The sequence below is a fragment of the Catharus ustulatus genome, chromosome 1 (genome assembly GCF_009819885.2).
Source record: "Catharus ustulatus isolate bCatUst1 chromosome 1, bCatUst1.pri.v2, whole genome shotgun sequence".
NCBI classification, from domain to species: domain Eukaryota; kingdom Metazoa; phylum Chordata; class Aves; order Passeriformes; family Turdidae; genus Catharus; species Catharus ustulatus.
This window is the reverse complement of record NC_046221.1, coordinates 79,737,337-79,755,252: the sequence shown is the minus strand read 5'-3', so window position 1 is coordinate 79,755,252 and position 17,916 is coordinate 79,737,337. Positions and strand designations below refer to the sequence as shown.

At 34.4% G+C, this 17,916-nt stretch overlaps 1 protein-coding gene and 1 long non-coding RNA gene across 5 annotated transcripts in view; one reads left to right on the top strand and one right to left on the bottom strand.

The window, feature by feature from the left end:
- Positions 1 to 17,916, bottom strand: part of CDH12 (cadherin 12) — an 829,389-nt gene that overhangs the window by 130,474 nt on the left and 680,999 nt on the right. The window lies entirely within an intron of this gene.
- The window catches only part of LOC116998323, a 31,977-nt gene that overhangs the window by 566 nt on the left and 13,495 nt on the right, over positions 1 to 17,916 (top strand). The gene's annotated exons all lie outside the window — the stretch shown is intronic.

Here is a 17,916-nt window from a genome sequence, read left to right as displayed (position 1 = left end):
AAATATTTGATCACTTACTTTTGTCTTTTCTGAAATAATCACACTGCAGGCTGTGAATCTAGGAGTTTCTTGCTCATTTTGAAAGAGTAGAGAACTCAATATTTTCTGCCTTAAATACCAATATGCACATCTTTCAGTCTATTACTCTGATGAATCTCTAGTTAGAATTTAAAATTAAAAAAAAACCCAAAAAACCCAAAAAACTTGAATTCAACTTCTTGATTGTTTTTCCCTTTAATCAGTGTCTATCCTACAACAAAGTGGCCTTAAACATTACTACAAATGCAGGATTTTTTAAAATGAAAATACAGTATGATGAACTTCTTTCTCAGATACCTTTACCTTCTCCATATCCATCCTTTAAATACATTTAAAAGCTTTGAAAAGATACACAAGGTTACATCACTGATGCTGAAATAGTTTTTAAAATATTCATCCACTTTTCCCATCTAATGAGAACTAAAAAGATCTCCTATAATGGACACTGGTCAGAATGGAATTTACAAGATTGAATTCCCTTAAGCTGAATTGCAAAGTGATTATGGATATAGACTTTATTTACATGATGTACTGCCCAAGGTGAAACACAATAGAGGAAACATGGGACATGAAGGGAATTATGTATAAAATGAATTACTGAGAAACTAAATGGTTTTGGTAATGGGGCAAGAAGCTAAGCTACAGAAAAGGAGTTAAAGGCAATTACTAACATTTATAGCTATTGACTTGAAATTGAAAATAGGTCCTTGTGACTGTGAAAGAGTCATGGTTTGCGGCACAGAGCGAACACATAGTCTCTTCTTTGTCTACTTTTTCATCTCATCATTCTTGTTCAGTGAATATACTAAATTCTGATCTTTCATTTAGCTGCCCCCCACAGGTGATTTTAAATTATCTATCTAGTCCAAACTAAAGCATTTTGCTTCCAAGGTGTTAAATATTTCCTTGCTTGCAAAATGAAAAGGTAATACAGTCTGAGATAATTAATGTCTATTTCTTCCTCATCATTTTAATTGCTGTTTCATTATATTCTGCTCAGTAAAAACTTGGTATTTTCCTTCCATTATCATTTAGAGGCTTACAGATACACATCAAGTGAAAAAAAGAATCAAAATGATGATGAGAAACCTTGAAGAAAAAAAAATTAGAACTTTTTAGAGGAAATCAGACAATTGTTTTAGTAGTGTCTCTATATTAAATAATTTTTTTTTTGCTTCATTTTGAAGACTACCTTGATGCATACTCCTGGAAGTAAGAATATTACAGGGTAAAATAATGCAGTTTTGAAGCAGGAATTTGTAAACAGGGAAGCATGACAAGATTACTCCCATCTCCTGTCATTGGATTTGACACTAAAGCTGAGATGCTTGAGTGTGTTTCTGATTGCCAGCTTTAGGGTTTATGTTCAACTAGTAACAAATCAGGCTGCCTTGCATGTCTTATCTGAGCCCTCCGATTATACTAGAGAGACTCAATTACAGTTGCTTTCCTAGCTGGAGAAAAAGCAGGAAAAGCAAGGGCTCACAAGACAAAGGAAAACTGAAGTGCAAGGACTAGACTAAACATAGTTTTTTTTCCCAAATGTGTTGGAGAAAAAACAGTTTACAACTGGCAGAATTAGCAATTCTACAGTTACAGACGTATTCACTGTATTCACCATGACCTCTTCACAAATATCACTCAGCTAGTACAACCTAGGAACCATTCCACCTATTTAAGCAGAGCTGCTGTGCTCTACATTAGCTGGGATGTGCCACATTGTATTTATTCACCAAATTTGCTGATTTTGACATAGGCTTCCTAGATGCTGGACAATGTGCAAATGCATACTTATTTGCAACCCACGGTGAGCTATGCAATGTGTGGGGCAATTCAACATTACAGAGTGTCAAATTACTGCAGGGGAACAGCTGATTGACTAATGTAAAGTTAACAAAATTCTCCAACAATAAAAGGAATGCAAAACTTAGATTCAGATGTAAGAATGAAGAGAAAGAAGCTAGCATTAGTGTGCTTACAGCACTAGGAAATAATCCTGACTTTCAATGCCTGAAATTTTCCAGAAAGTAGTTTAAGCTAAAGAATAAGTGCTTGTTACTGTGTCTTGATTTATGTGCTACAAGCTGTATTGCACTGAAAGAAAATACTTTTTTTTGTGTTGAAAGATATATAGAAGATTTGGGAAAGACTAGTTTTTGTGAGACTGTGTCTACAGCAACTTTGGGTTTGTATCTGATTTCTCCTTCTTGCTCACTTTTTTTTTTTCTAATTCTTTTTTTTCCACTATTTCAGCAAAATTAAAGGGCAAGAGAAAAAGTGCTCAGATATTACCTACTTCCCTCCCCACAATGTGTTCACACTTCAGAATCACCTGAATTTACTGCAACAAGGTTGTACAAATGATTGCACTCACACAGGTTATCTTAATTTTATGTCTTCCCTATAAATCCTGAATATTAAAAGTGCAGAAGAGGCTTGGAAATATGAGGGATTAATTTCCAACTTCGCTGAAATCTCCACTTTTATTCTCACTATGTAAGTAACACAACTTAGTGTCAGATCTTTGGGCAAATCTGCCCCAAGTGTAAAAGTAATAATTCCTTGCAGCAAAACTCTGTTAGTGCAGAAAATAAAGAATATTTTTCCATAATGGCAGAAAAAGACATATAATTCCATAATTCTTGCTAATGTGTACAAACAATAACACATATGTCAAAGGAAATAACTGTTGTTTTTTTTCTAAAAAGTGAATAATAAGATGAGACTATTGTGAAATATATTGCATAAATCTGTGCAGAAGTTATGACAGTGTTTTTGAATCATATCCAGTACCAGATGCCAGACTGAGACATTCTACAAGTCCATGTGATCTAGCAATCTGCTTCAGCCTATAACAGGCTGAATGCTTGTTTGCTTCAGAGAGAATGAAAAAGTTGGTAACAACTCACTACTAGCACATCTGGGACAAATTATTTATTCAGTTCTTCTGTCAGTTTCTAAGAAGAAGCATGACTGTTGGTATTTTAGGAATAAATTAAGATCTTGCTGCTTCAGTAACTCAGTGTTATCAGCTCTGTGTCACTTCAAGAATTCATACACAATTATACAATTCAAGAATTCATACACATTCACGCACAAATAATTTCAAACAGCATGAAAGACCAGAAAATGCATTAGGCAATGCACTTCAAGAATGAGTCTATACTCTAGGAAAGTTGAGCATTGCAGGAGTATGGATCAGATGCATTTGTTCCTCAGTATCCTATGGTGCTGATTTTCTCTTCAGTATCATATTCAACTGATCCTCAAGTCTTCATCTTTTCTTCCTTAAATACTTCAATAACTTCTATTAATACAATCATTTTGAAAGTCAAATATGCAAATTCACACACACAAGTAAAAAAAAAAAAAACAAAAAGCAAAAGCTTAAAAAATTGCAAGATGATCTACTTTAAAATGAACTAATCACTATAAACCCGCAAATTATGCAAGAACAAGCACTATGACATCTGCCACGATTGCTGTGATCTTAATTTCACAGCAGTACAAACACTGAAAAGTTGTTGTATGAGTTATTTCCCTTTCCGCATTTCTCATCTTCATAAAATAGGGGGAGGAGGGGGAAAGTAAGGAATGAAGTAAAAATGTTTTAAATGTCAAGGAATGCTTAAAATCCCTAAATTGATATATTTAGCCTATGATGCACTCTGAGATTCTAGGTCTTATTTCACTGCAAACTTCACAGGTTAAAAAAATAAGAAAATCACTGTCCAATTTATTTGTTACTAGTAAATCAATTTAAATGCTATATTTAAATATAGCCATAAACATCTAGACTGAAAAAATAATAAAAGTTCCAGGCCATTAACCATTCCTGGCCTGCACAACAGTATTAGTTATACATCCCACATTTGTATCTTGGTATCATTTTTCTTTATGCATTATATCTTACGATTTTACTCCATTATTTTCTCTTCCTGCATCTACTCCCAAGTATCACCATTCATTCTGTAGCCACCAGCCCCTGTACTTTCTTGCAAGATATGCAATGAAAATTATTTGAGAAACCAAAACATCCATTCAATTCTAATATTACCTAAGACTGAAAATACAGACCGATATCCTGAACTGAGGAAAGGAAATAAGGCCATTTTTTTACATAGTTAACATAGACCAAATCAGACTTATTTTGGCAGATTTCTACTGCAAAAGTGTGTGTTGAAACAAGGATACCCACTACAAGAGGGGAGGGCGTAAATGAGACTGGAGACTTTCTATTTGAAAGGGTGCCCTTTTAAAGAATAAATACTCTACATCTATTTTCTCTTTGCAAGAACTCTATGGTCTACATGGATTGCATAGCTTCTTTTAAAACTGATAATTAGCATCTAATGTACAACTTTCACGCAAATGTATCTATTCTTTCCCTCTAAAAATGCATAAACCTTGAAAAATTTCCTAAGATTCAAAGAGGTGTGAGAGTGCCAGAGACTTTAATTCAGAACATGGAGAAATAATTAAAAAATAAAAAAAGAAAGAAAAAACCAAAAAAGCCCAGAGTAATTGTTGCTTATGAAATACAAAAAAATAGTTTTTCTGTCTTTTCCTCTCCATCACACACACACATCACTGTAGAAGACATTTAGGGATGAGATAAAATCTACTCACAACACAGTCAGTATAAATGTTTCCTGATCCTGAAATTTTCGATTACCTAGGGCATCTTCTAAACAATAAGCTAAGATGCATTAGTCAGGCAAGACTGCAGAGTAAAACTCGTGTTGAGAGGAGTTAGGATGCTACAGCAAATGGGTCATATGGATGACAATAGGGATATGAAACAAGAAGCAACTAAAATCACAGAATCAAAGAATCCTTTAGGTTAAAAAAGACCTTTAAAATAGCTCAGTCCAGCTGCAAAATCATGAGGTAAAAGACAGATGAACAAAAGGAGGAAAGAATGATTTTTTTAAAGGTCATTTGGAAAAGAAAAATTTTCAAAGATGAAAATTATTTCTAATAGGAAGTATTGTATTTTTACTAGCTTTGTACAGGCTTTTCTAAGAGACTCCCTTCTGTGAGCAGGCTTTCTTAGTACTATGAGAATGTCAAACAGTAATTAAAAATGTCAGTTAAAGGATGTGTGTGTGTGTATGCATATGTACATACAAAAAAAATTAAAATATTATTTGAATTAGTAAGCTGTGCGTATCATAATGATTAATTTTCTTTGTGTTGAATCTCTATGTCTTTTCTTTTGATGTTTAGTAAAATATTTTCTTCCAATGAAACACTAATCTTAAAGAAATTAGGATTTTAGTTAAAAGTTGGAAGAAACTGGGCTTGAGATATTTACCTGAAACTTAAATATTTATGTTTGCTTAGCTGTGCTTGCAATGGGAAAGGATGAAACTAGTAATTAGGTCCAAAGAACACAAACAATTACAACCAGAAACTCATTCTTTGCAAAACTGGAGTTGCCCCAAAAGCCATTTGTATTGTCATTAATAGAAAAGGTCAGGGCGAGGAAGACTCACCTTACTTCCTCCTTTTAAGACCCCTCCCCACAAAAACGACCCCAGATTTAATTCAAGAAGCCAACTACGCATGCTTAATAGTTATTCAAGCTAATTACCATAGGAAGCAAGGGATGACAGGGGCTGGTATTATGAATATGTATTTGTTTAAACCTTTTGTCAATAAATAAACTCTGTGACCACCTGTAATTTTGCAGTGCGTATTAGGGGGCTACTGCCCAGGGCTGAATAAACATACCCTTTCTAACTTTAAATTGTTAGAGAGTCTTATGTCCATCACAGTTGAGTATTGGTATTAGACCAATACTCATATTTTAGTAAATCACCAAGAATTCCAAGAATTCTTCTGACTAATTTTTATAAAAATAGTAATGGACAACATGGTTCTGCATTTTGAAGTAGTCTTCTGTACAAATAAGATTAGAATACAATCTTATTCAAAAGTAATTAAATAAAAAAGAATTTATACTCTAGTGATTCTTGTTTCATAAATAAAGCTGAACTTTATTTAAATAAAAACACTTATTATCCAATTAAATTAAACATTATCTCCTTCTGTCATGGGGATTTATTCTAAGCACACTAAGACAGAACAGACTTTTCCTATAATGAGTGTGGTTGTTCAAGTAGTAAGTTGATGGCAAATGAGTCATTAGAGATGAATAAAAACAGTACCTGACCTCGTCAGTTCAGATGAATCTTCATCTCTCCCAACAACATGCACTTGAGGGGTTGAGGATTGCTATTTTTCTAATTCTTCTCTACATTAATATTTTTGTTGCATTATTTAAAATTTAACAGCAAAACTTCTAAAATCACTGTGAAAAACTACCAACATTCCTTTTGTAGAATGCCATACATAAAAATATTAGCCAAAGCAAAATGTTATGCACTTTAAAAATACTGAAATAATTAAAATTTCTCAATAATGTCTTAATATAATTTAATTATACAAGTAATTATATATGTAAGTTACAAATTGTGTAGATTTCTGATGTTTATTTCTGCATCACCATTTCAGCTGGAGCTGATGCATATAGAAACACTGTGTTCTGGCCCGCCCTCTTCAACTTTAATTCTAGAATCAACATTTAACTTTAAAAATTAAATTACTCTTACTGATCTCATGTAACTTCATGTTACAATGTGCTCTGTTTACATATGTTGATAGGTTTCAGTTCACAGTTATGTTGAATGTCATTTGAGAGAAATGTTCTGCAGAATGGTGACAGCTGATGCGACTTCAATCTGTTGAGGTGAAACTGCACCCTAGGCCTCGCCCCCCAAATACCTTGGAGAGCTGGCCTGGGATGCTGTTTCATGTAGAACAGAAGATATTAAAGGCTCTAACTCCCAGGGTTGGTATTCTGCTTTATTCTTAGGCTTCCATGTGGTCAGAGTGAGAGATGGGGATAAAGAGAGAGAGCCACACGTGGGCTCAGGGTTTTTCTCTGGGTCAGGAAAGGGGAGGGGTCAGCCTTGGCCTCTGGCCAATCCCACCGCAGGGGCCAGTCCACCGGTCCTGCAGGGGTCACAGGGCTAAAGGGACATACCATTCCCAAAACAGTAGGGTATTGGGTTACAACATTGAGGTGTCTGGGTATAACCATTGTCAAGTAACAACATAACTACAGGTTCCAACAACAAATTCCAGTATTAGTCATTAGACAACAAATAGGAGAAGAAATTTGAGGAAATTTGTCAACTTCCTATTTCTTCTTTATCCAGTGCAATTTTATGTATCCTTCCAAAGGATTATGAGGTACAATGGAGTGTGCAGCTGCTGATGACAGTTCAGTGGAAAAAGATTCTACCATATTATTAAATTTTTATAACTTTAGAATTTTTCAACATATTTGACAGGAACTGAGCAGGGCATTGAAAGTGAAGCCCTCACAATTCAAAACCCTTAATTAATCAGATGGGAAAAGTGAGATTGTGCCAGGTATCCTCATACATGGATGCAGTCTTTTCACTACTGTGCACCCAAAATCTGTGGTAAATAATCCGAGTTGAATGAGCCTGTGGAAGACATCACCTGTTACTAACGAATACATTTAACTTGGCACCAGTAGGCCTGGTTCGAACTCCACCTGTGAAAGCACTGATACTTCCTCTGTACCTGTGCCTGGCTGGAGTCCCTGTGGTTAAGTCACAGGACAATGTTGATGTTCAGAACTCAGAAATGAGGAAAGGGAAATTGCCACAAACAGGGTTCTGGGGATAAAGATCATCCCGGCTTAAGGCAGGAGATTTTTATATTCCTCCTCAAGACAACGCTTATTCACTGATTCCAAAAACTAAATGAAGAAAAGACATCATTACAATCAAATTCTAACTCTTGCTATTTAATTGTGCAAGATCAGCAAAATGTTCAATGGCATTGCCATAATCAATTAAAATGGCAAGTATGAAGGGGTATGATCTCTTGAGATAGTGTATATGATTGCAGTATTTCCTTTTTGAAAGAGGAATCACTACAAGAATGTCAAACGGAGTTGCATCTATCTAGATAATACATGCTGACAGTAATACATTACTTTGTACTGTGTTCTATAACATATATAAAAGATCAGTGCATGAAAATACGAATTATGTTGTATAAATAAATATAATGAAAATAGACACTGGAGACTTAGGAAGTCTTTATGGGATTTTTTGCATCTAAACCAAAATTTCTAGGACACCTCTGACAGGAAAGTTTATAATTTTTAATGACTATCTACTTATATTTATGAAGATAGACTCTCTGAAGATCACCAGATAACCACTGTTCTGAAAGTTGAGAACAAGCTGCACAGTGTCACTGAAATGAAGCTGTTGGTAAGGTTAGAAATTTTCAGTCTAGAATGAGGTGTTTATGATTGTGAAATGAAAAAATCTGTTTTCTGTCTAGGATGTGTGAATGTGATCCATTTTCTGTAGAATTATAGTCTATAGATCTCTTAAGCTACAAGGTGTAAAATCCTGGATAGTTACTTGGACTTTTCTAAACCAAAAATACCATTATCATCAGAGGACACAAGCTTGATTCCTCGTCTCGCCTAATAATCATGATATTGTGGACTTGTTTTTTATTTGAATATAATTTTTAATGGAAGCTATAGCTACATCCAGTCAGTTGCATGGCATTTTTTTCTCTCACAGGACTTGCCCTACCTATGGCAGTAGGAATACCTTGTGTGATAGGGAAGAAAGTGTGGGATGTACCATTCAGTTTCTGAAGCGACAGACAAAAAGGCAGCTGCCAGTTGACTACCGTCGTGCTGCTGGAAGAGATATTGACTCTGAGCAGCTTCCACTCCTGTTTTTGATGGTATTCACTTCTCCACCCTAAACATCTGGAGCTAATTTAACTCCCCTGAAATTCTTCATATCAGACTGTCCCATCTAGTTAGAGGAATTGAATAACTGACTTTTGTAAGCCTGGCTCTTTTCAAATTAGTTCAGGAAAACTCAAATTTCCTCTTGGAGTTGCTCTTCTGAGGAGGGAGGAACCTGTATGAGGGACAGTAGATGTGATTCAGCATACATTTCCACACCACAACTACAACTAGGAGAAGAATACATCTCCAGCCATGCAGTCATAAATATCTAAAGGCAAAGTAACCATGAAGTAATCTCCTACTGTTTATCAATCCCTAACACAGAAAACCCTACGCAGGGATTAGCTGACCTCCACAGCCACAAAAATTGTGCACGTGACCACACACAAAGTGAATCCCAAGCCTGACTGGCTTCCTGAATCAGCTGTGCGAAATGTGAAGAAATAGTTTCTCTGTAAAGGACTCAGTATTGTTCCTAGAAGCATACCTTAATTAGGTTCCCTAAACTAGGTTTACTCTACTTTAGGAGGTCACAATTTTATGACACGCAGAAGCATGAAAGGACACATTACTATACAGACTCCCACTGCCTTACCCATTAGTCTAAATAAGCTGAAATCTTTCAGAGTCAAATGTAATAATAGAAACAATAATATCAAAAATACTGATAAATACACAACTTTTAAGTACTTCAAAAAGGCACTCTGTCATAAGTGAAAAATGACAGGTTCTTGTAGTTGGAACGTAAAAAGAAGGATTAGAACTGCAGCAAACATCACTAGAAATTTATGTTGAATGAATATTGGTTTAAATCCATTGAATTTGGAAAGCTAAAAGATTATAAACTGATTATGAAAACTTATGCTTAATTTTATATTGATTTATTTAGTATATTTATATATTTACTGAACCTTATTTATTAAATACATCTTCTGTTATTTTCTGACTTTTATCAGTGTGGTCTTCAACTCCACCTTGAGCTTGGAAGGGTTTAGAGTAAAAGCCTGCTAAATTCTGCTGGAGCTGATGAAGCTTTTTTCATGTTTAACCTTCTCTTAATTAATTTTTGTTTGGTTTTTTTGGTTTTTTTTTTTGTTTGGTTTTTTTTGTTTGTTTGTTTTTTTCTTTACTGAATGCCTAGCAAATAAATGTTAAAAACTTCCTCGTGTATTTAAATTTAATGTTAAGGTAAATAGAAACAACTTGTTCTGGTAAATCTCATTTGCTGTACAGCTCTGTCAGTTAAGGCGTCTCTTTGTTCGATAATGATATCCTAGAACAGATAGGGAATGACAGAGTAGAAAGATTTTGCCTCAGTTTGTCTATCACTGTGACAAGGCATACTATCATAAACTGTTTGACCAGTTCTCTTATCTAAACAGAAAAAAAAAAAAAACCCCCAAAACTTAGTTGCATCATAGAGGTGAAAAATGTAAATTTTAACACATATATTAGAGGGATAATTTTAAGGCATTTACAGGCACAGAATTTTATGACTGAAATATAACATCTTCTGAATTTTTAATCTCTTTTGTCTTAAGTTGGGCCAAAAAAACCCCAAAAACTTAGGGAAGCATTCACACTACAAGATAACAAAAAAACTAAACCAGAAAAAAAAATTAAAAAACCAAAAAACAACGAAACAAAACAATCCAGCAAGCTTGAACAAATAATGCTTTATATGCAAGGAACAGATAGTACAGCAAAGAAATTTAAAGAGCTTTTCTGTTCCCTATGCAGCAATTTCAAGAAAGCACAACTCCATGGATAAGGTTCTGGTTGCAAGATTTCCTCAAAACAATATTTTTAAAGGCTGTATTATCACACAGCAGTTTTCATTTTTCTCATATTCCAGAAGTAGCATAGGAAAGGGTTGTGTAGTATGCATTTCTTTCATTTCACTGAAGCAGTATGGAAAAGTGACATGCTGCACAGTTTGCATTTTTTGCTGGCTTGTGACACAAGGGGTTTTTTGTGGGTTTTTTGAGGTTTTGCAAAAACAGATAAACATTCTATTTCAGTGGGGTCTTTTAACTAATCAATATTTGCATGGGAGAAAAGTAAGTTCTTACGACACAGGTAAAGCATCAGATAGAGTTTGCTCTTCTGGCTCGGATTACTTGAAAGAAGCAGCATTTATATGGCACTGTCCAGAACTGAATCAAATCCCAGAAATCCTATATATATTCTGAGTTATGAACGCAATAATACTTCATATATCATTAAGCTACAGTGTGTAAGAATATTGGTATGCCTTCTTTTTAGTAAAAAGGTCACACATATGTACTAACAAGAAAAAGAAAATATCTTCCACAGCTCAAGGTAACATCATTTCTGCTCCAATGGAACAGTTTAATTATAAATCTGAATATTATTGTCTCTGCTGGAATTTCCCAATTCAGCTTTAAGAAAAATATGTTGAGTTTACGTGAAGTTATATGTTAGCTATAGCATTCACTTTTAAGATTTACTCATGTTTTTAATAAATGAAGACAAATGTTCCTAAGAATCAGTAGCGAATACACCACAGATTAAAAAAATTAGAAAGATTTATAATTTGGAACAGAAAATATTGTATGGCTGCTGTAAGACCTCTGTTTTCTATAGCTGTGGTTGTATTTATGTTTTATATTGATGAGATGGAAGACCAGCACTTCTGCTGCTGCTATTGGGAATGGAGAAGGAAGACAAGAGCCTGGAGTCATTTTACCTCAGAGACAAGAGGGTGGGAAGATAATTTCCTACAGAGAACTTGAAAGAAGCAGGAAATGGGGTAGAAAAAACGTGTTTGGATGAGTTTAGAGTCCATTCTTCTGACAGAACTGCTCATTGAAATAACAGAGATATTAATTTATTTGTATCTTGCATATGATTCTTCTAGAAGTCCCAAGAAAATCAGTTTGCAAGGACAAAATCTCTCCAGGGTCCAGGGCAGTGTAACTGTGTCCATAAATCCTAAATCTTAGACTTGAGAAAGTCAATGGAAAACTCCCATTGTCTCCAATTTTATTCAATAATAATTAGGCCCTTGCAAGCACTAGCAGAGTACTCTCCTGCAGAGTATTGGCACGGTTCTCTCCTGCAGTCTGAGAGTAAACATTTTCTTTTGTTTAATTTCACACACTTAGGAAAATTTTCTTTTCTTTAAGTTTGCCATACTAAAGATCTCAAAATGGAAACAATAAAAGCCTTTTCTTGTATGGAAATCATTCACCATCTTTCTCCTCAGTCCCTCCCACCCCTTCATTTTTGATTGTCCAGAACCTTAAATACCTCAAATAATAATATTTGATTGTTTCAAGATTCAAGGGTAGGATAAACTTTATAACAAACATGCTTTTGCAATTTAACCGTAACCTTTTTCAGCTAGAAATTTCTGTGAAATCCTTTCAGTGGTGCAGGAGTTACTTGTGATGTGGCAGGGCTTTTATCCATTCATAAATGTTTGCAGAATTCAGGTTTCTTTCAATGGCAAATGTTGCAACTATTGGTATCTACATTCACCTGCATTTGAAGCAGCTGTTAATTATGATCAAGGTAGTGAGATTCACAAAGGGAACCTGTTTTAGCACTTTTCCTAAAAATATTCCTTTGGTGTGATAAATGAAACACACCCTATTACAGACTTATCTATTAAATAATAATTTATTCACTAGCTGTAGACCTTCTGAGCATAAAACATCATCTTTCATTTGCTGTCTGCCTTTAAGTTTTTACAGATGTCATCATCTTATGACATTTATCCCAAATGTAGAGAAACTAGGACTGTGGAAAGTGTTTGTGCCTCTTCAAAAAGACTGTGTAAATATTTCACTCACTGAATGATAGAAAATTTCTTTAATGAATAAGGCACTTTAAGAAAATGCACAGCCTAGTGAGGTTAATTTTGATTATGCCTGAAAGATGAATGTATAGAAATATTTGTTAATGAGACTGCAGAAGAATAGCACCTATTTAGAATTAGATCTGATCAAATGAAATAGCATTTGTTTGTAACAAAGCTTTCACTCTAGCCATATTTGCACCATAAATTGAACTAAATTCAACAATAAGGGAGAATGCAGTCTAATTTACTTAGGAAGAGAAATCCATTACTGGATCCAATTCATCCAGAGAGCTAAAAAATAGAGAACATTTGGTTAAACCAAATCCAAGAATGAACAGGCAATTGTAGTTATTTGCTAACGAATTTGCCAAAAAATGAGTAAACCAGGAAACTAGTTATTTCTATTGCTCCCACTTTTTTAGGGAAAAATACTCTAGATATTGTTAAATTACCAAATCTGTTGAAAGCTAGCATTTTAAATTCTATTAAAAAACCATTAATTTTCAGCGTGAAGTTGTTTGTCAGAAAATCTCATTTCTTTCAAGGATATCTGATGATGATTGGTCTTCTGCAGTATTGATTTCATGAATCAGAATAGATTCAATGTCAAAGCTGTCTTATGAGCATATTCTCTTGTAAGCAGTGCTTCCAGTAATTAATGAGTAATACACTCTAGTATTTAGGCAAGTTGTATTTCCCTATCTCATTCAGGCGCAAGCTCTAACTACCAAACTATGATCATAGTATATGACTGACTTGGAATGTAGCAGGTACAGCCTCTTAAAAAAGAGTCTGCAAGCCATCCATGGAAAGTCATGCAAGGATGTACTCTGTAGAGCTGCACTTTATTTATCTAGTGGGAATAACATGTACCTGCCAAAGCCCATATCCATAGCAGGGCACAGGTCTATTTATAACCGCCACATGCCCTATAGAGCTGATTCTATCAAAGGAATAAGGTCTTTAAGGAATTGAGTCTTACTCAACTCAATATGAAGAAAAAAAATCTTTATGCACAGAGCTTCCCACCTTCCCACACTTCCTACCCTGACCTTCCCACTTGCCATCCTTCTGGAGCTGCTATGAGATCCAATTTGGAGCCACATCCTTCACTCTAAAACTAAGTTTCTTGAAAGGCTGGTTTAACAGAATGAGAAGAATACAACGTTCACTGGTACTAAGCCTTTTTAAGCTTTCAGAATAGATTCATCTCTCATTGGCATCCAGCTGGCCTTGTTTTGAGCGCTGCAAAATTTTCTTTGAAAAAATCATATAGCACAGACAGAAAAAAAAAGTTAAGCAAGACCAAGTTTTTGATTTACTATATGTGTGCCTTAAATGTACATATTTTTCATGTTAATGATACGTTTACTGGAAACATGAATTGGTATTGTGAGATGCTAAACACCTGTCACAAAGATATTTCAAGCTATAAAATCATGAATAAACTATGTTTCAGCACACTTAGAGCCACATCAGGATAATATTCTTCTGTAAGAATTCAACTGAATACCAAATTTTCTATAAATATTCTTTTAAAATTAATAAACTTGGCAAGAAACACCAAATACCTGAAATTCATAAATACATCAAGATTTCTTTTCCAACTTGTTTATTAACTTAATAACATAGTTATTAACTAACCTAGTTATTATTATAACCTGGGCTTCGCTTGAGTAACAAACCATTATAATACCAATCTCACATAAAATTAAAATAATCTTAAAATTAGTTTGACTTAAATTACACTACTGAGTAGTGTTTCCACAATGGAACAACTGGTACATGGAGCAAAATATACTTTCTTCATATTTTGATATACCAGATGCACTAGTAGCACTGGTAGCAATGTAGCATTTCTGACTTCCTGAAGCATCTATTTTGTAAACTGGGTTAGTGCTGTGGACCCCTAGAAACAATTTTGGGGCTTATATGACTCCTTTGTCAACAGCACCATATGAATGACTGTGGAATATGAGATTCCATGGATTTTGTTTTTCCTGTAAGAACTCAAATTTTTATCCCTGTAAGATAAACATATGCAAATTCATTCTTAAGTGGGAGGTAAATGTGAAATGGAAACTGTATTTTAGAAGAAAAAAGAATGGGAAAATCTGAATATATCTCTTCAGTACATAAACTAAAGATTGTTTTGATGCTGAATAATTTGCTCTCAAAAAAAATTCTTCTTTACTTAAGCAAGTTTGTCCTCAACAAGCCCTGTTTTCAATTTTAAGAGGGAGCAACAAGAAATATTTGGAAGACAGAAAAAAAGAAATATATATATATATATATATATATATATACACAGAGTAGTTTTCCAACTTGCCTATGATCTGTGAATGTCATGACTTTGATAGACAGATGAATAGGTGCTTTCAGCCAGGCTGGGCTGTACAAAGCACAATACCAGATACACACTTGTCTTTAAAGAGGTTATAGAGAAGAGGTTACAGATCTCAGGTGGAGGATGTTTCTCCCTGTGAGTGCAATGTAACCTAACATACATCCCTCCTCAGCACAGCAACACAAATGCACCGGAATCATTAATGGAAGGTTGTAAGGTGCTTCCAGATGACTTCTCAAAAGGCAAGTAAACCACTCTTTTCCCAGCGTTACTGACTACATTTTGCAGGCTGATCCTGCTGTTACACCTACCTCAGTCCCACAGGAGAGGTATGTGTGCCAATGCCATGCCAGGGCAGCAGATACCAGCTCTTTCTCTACTAAGCTGAAAAAACTCCTACATTTTCTGGCCAAGCAGTACTGCCAACTGTGAAAAGAATGGAAAAGCATTTTTCCCCATGCACAAGTGAAATAATAAACTAGTCATGGCAACAGTAAATTAGCAGCACATATCAGCACTGCAGGGTGTATAGAGGATTTGTGTAGCAACATGCCGAGTCCCAGAGGTATGACGGACTTTGACAAAAGAAAAGTTAATAGTGTTCGGGTTCTACAAAGCCATGTTCATGTAAGAGCTACAGATGATGACTTTACATCAATTTTCAGAAAGAATAATCAACCCTACTTACAGGACAGGAAACAGACAAAGAAATAAAATGGTACAAGGAAGCCCAATGGTACAATTTGTTGACAGAATTCAGTGAAAGTGTACTGACTTTAATGGCAGTATTCAATCGTTCAGCTGCCTTCCAGCACAATAGTTGTAGAGAAGTGTGAAGTTTGCTTTTCATTCAAGCCATAGAACCTCAAAGGTCAGAGAAATGAAGAATAGTCTAATTTTATAGAACTTCAGATAGGAACACCTAAGAAATTATTGATCTTAGTAACTCCAGCTAAGTTAGCAAGAGACAGCAAGAGAGAGAATAGACAAACATCAACTCTACAGAGAACACCATATAAAGCAGCTTTTTTTCCTTCCGTATGAAGCTGGGTCAGTTTGATAAAGGTTTAAGGTCAAGACTGTGAAACTAGAGGACCTATGAGAAGAAAATCTGGATCGTTTACCAGCTCAAAAGTAAATAATTAAATGAAGTTTCCCAAGTGCAGGTTTTATACACACAGACACTCACACACAGATTGTCCATATGCTTGTTTTAGCATAGTTCTTTTCCTGAGAAAAATCAAAAAATAAAAGAGAAAAGAAGAAAAAAAAAAAAAGAAGACATTGATCAATGGTGTAAATCATATGCATTACTAATGCATGCTGCAAAACAGTTAAATATTTCTAAAAGACAGGGCAAATGAATTTTGCATTGCCAAGTATTTTAAAAATACACATTTTATGAGAACCTTACAGGAAAAAAACAGATGGTATTTTAGACTGTGTTCTACATACAAGATTCCTCTATCAAAGATTGTGAATTATGTATATATCCTTCCCATATCTTTTCTATATAAAAATGTTTTGAAATATTAATTTTTGTAGTTTGGAAAATATCACCATGAATATTTTCAGTAACCCACATTCAGAAATATTAGCCATCAGAGAAATAAAAATAATGATGAGTATAAACAAGTATTTAGAAAATTGTTTGTTCTTCATAACACCTTGTGTCATTTTCACACCAAAATTTTATCTTGAAAATTCAGTTAGACTATTCTACTTGTCTTTCCATTTAATAAAAATAATTTAACTACACTTCATTTTATATTTAATTATTGCAGTGAAAAATCTCTTTAAATAGATAATCTATTATAAACTAAATGTAACATTAAAATATTTTTTCATTTCTCTGGCATGGTTCTTATAACTTTCAATTGCCTGTTTCATGCTTTTGTCTTAACAATAATTTAAGTACAAGTTAAAATTTATTCAAATTGAAATATATAGGTGACTTCAACATAAATTTGGTCTATCTCATAATTTTTATTGTTCTTGATTTTTTTTTTCACAATGTGAAAAGCAGTGGGTGAACACGTTCTATCACAGATAAGATATCATAAAAAGAAGACTTGGACAAATGCAACCTTTACTTGCAGATCACACACAGACACATAGACCCACAGAAGCACAGTCATGGAGCACCAAATTTGGAAGTTAATTTCTTCTAAATCAATACATTTTACACAAACAATGTAAAGAGCTATTTTAATGCCTAGATTTTTCAAGGACTGTAAGTCATGAAAGATATAGACTACAAACTGGAAATTTTTGCATACTCAGTATGAACTATCACTAAGAGTTACTCCAAAACTATATTATATATATGAGATTATACACTCATGTTTTATTTTGCATAATTTCTCCCCTCACCTTAGTGCATTAGACTTAGATGGCTGACTGAATATGCCAGGACTCACCTAGCCTTGGGTAGTGTCTCTGTATCTATTTTTTATCAGACACAAGCTGTACCTATGTTAGCAGGTAATGTGAACCAGTGAGAGTGTTCTGTAGAATGAAGACGCGGATGGAAAGAAATGGTGGAGGCAATAAATGCACCTCAGGGTTTTCTGCTGCAAACAAAATCTCATCTGGTTCAGTGGACTAAGTGCCAATTCATGTAGTGCATCCTCTCAGCTTTTTTTTTATTGAGAAGTGATCCAGTTTGTACTCTCCAGGACCTCTCCTGATGTGAACAAATCTACAGTAAGTCTGAATGATCAAGAGATTTGCCTCAAAAGTACCCTTTAATTCAGAATGAAAGCACTCATGAAGATTTGGCAGCTATCTGGTAACAATTCTGAAACAACTATGACTTCAGAATTTTGAAAGAATAATATAACTTCTTAATTTTGAAAGAATTTTTTAAGAAAAGTTCTA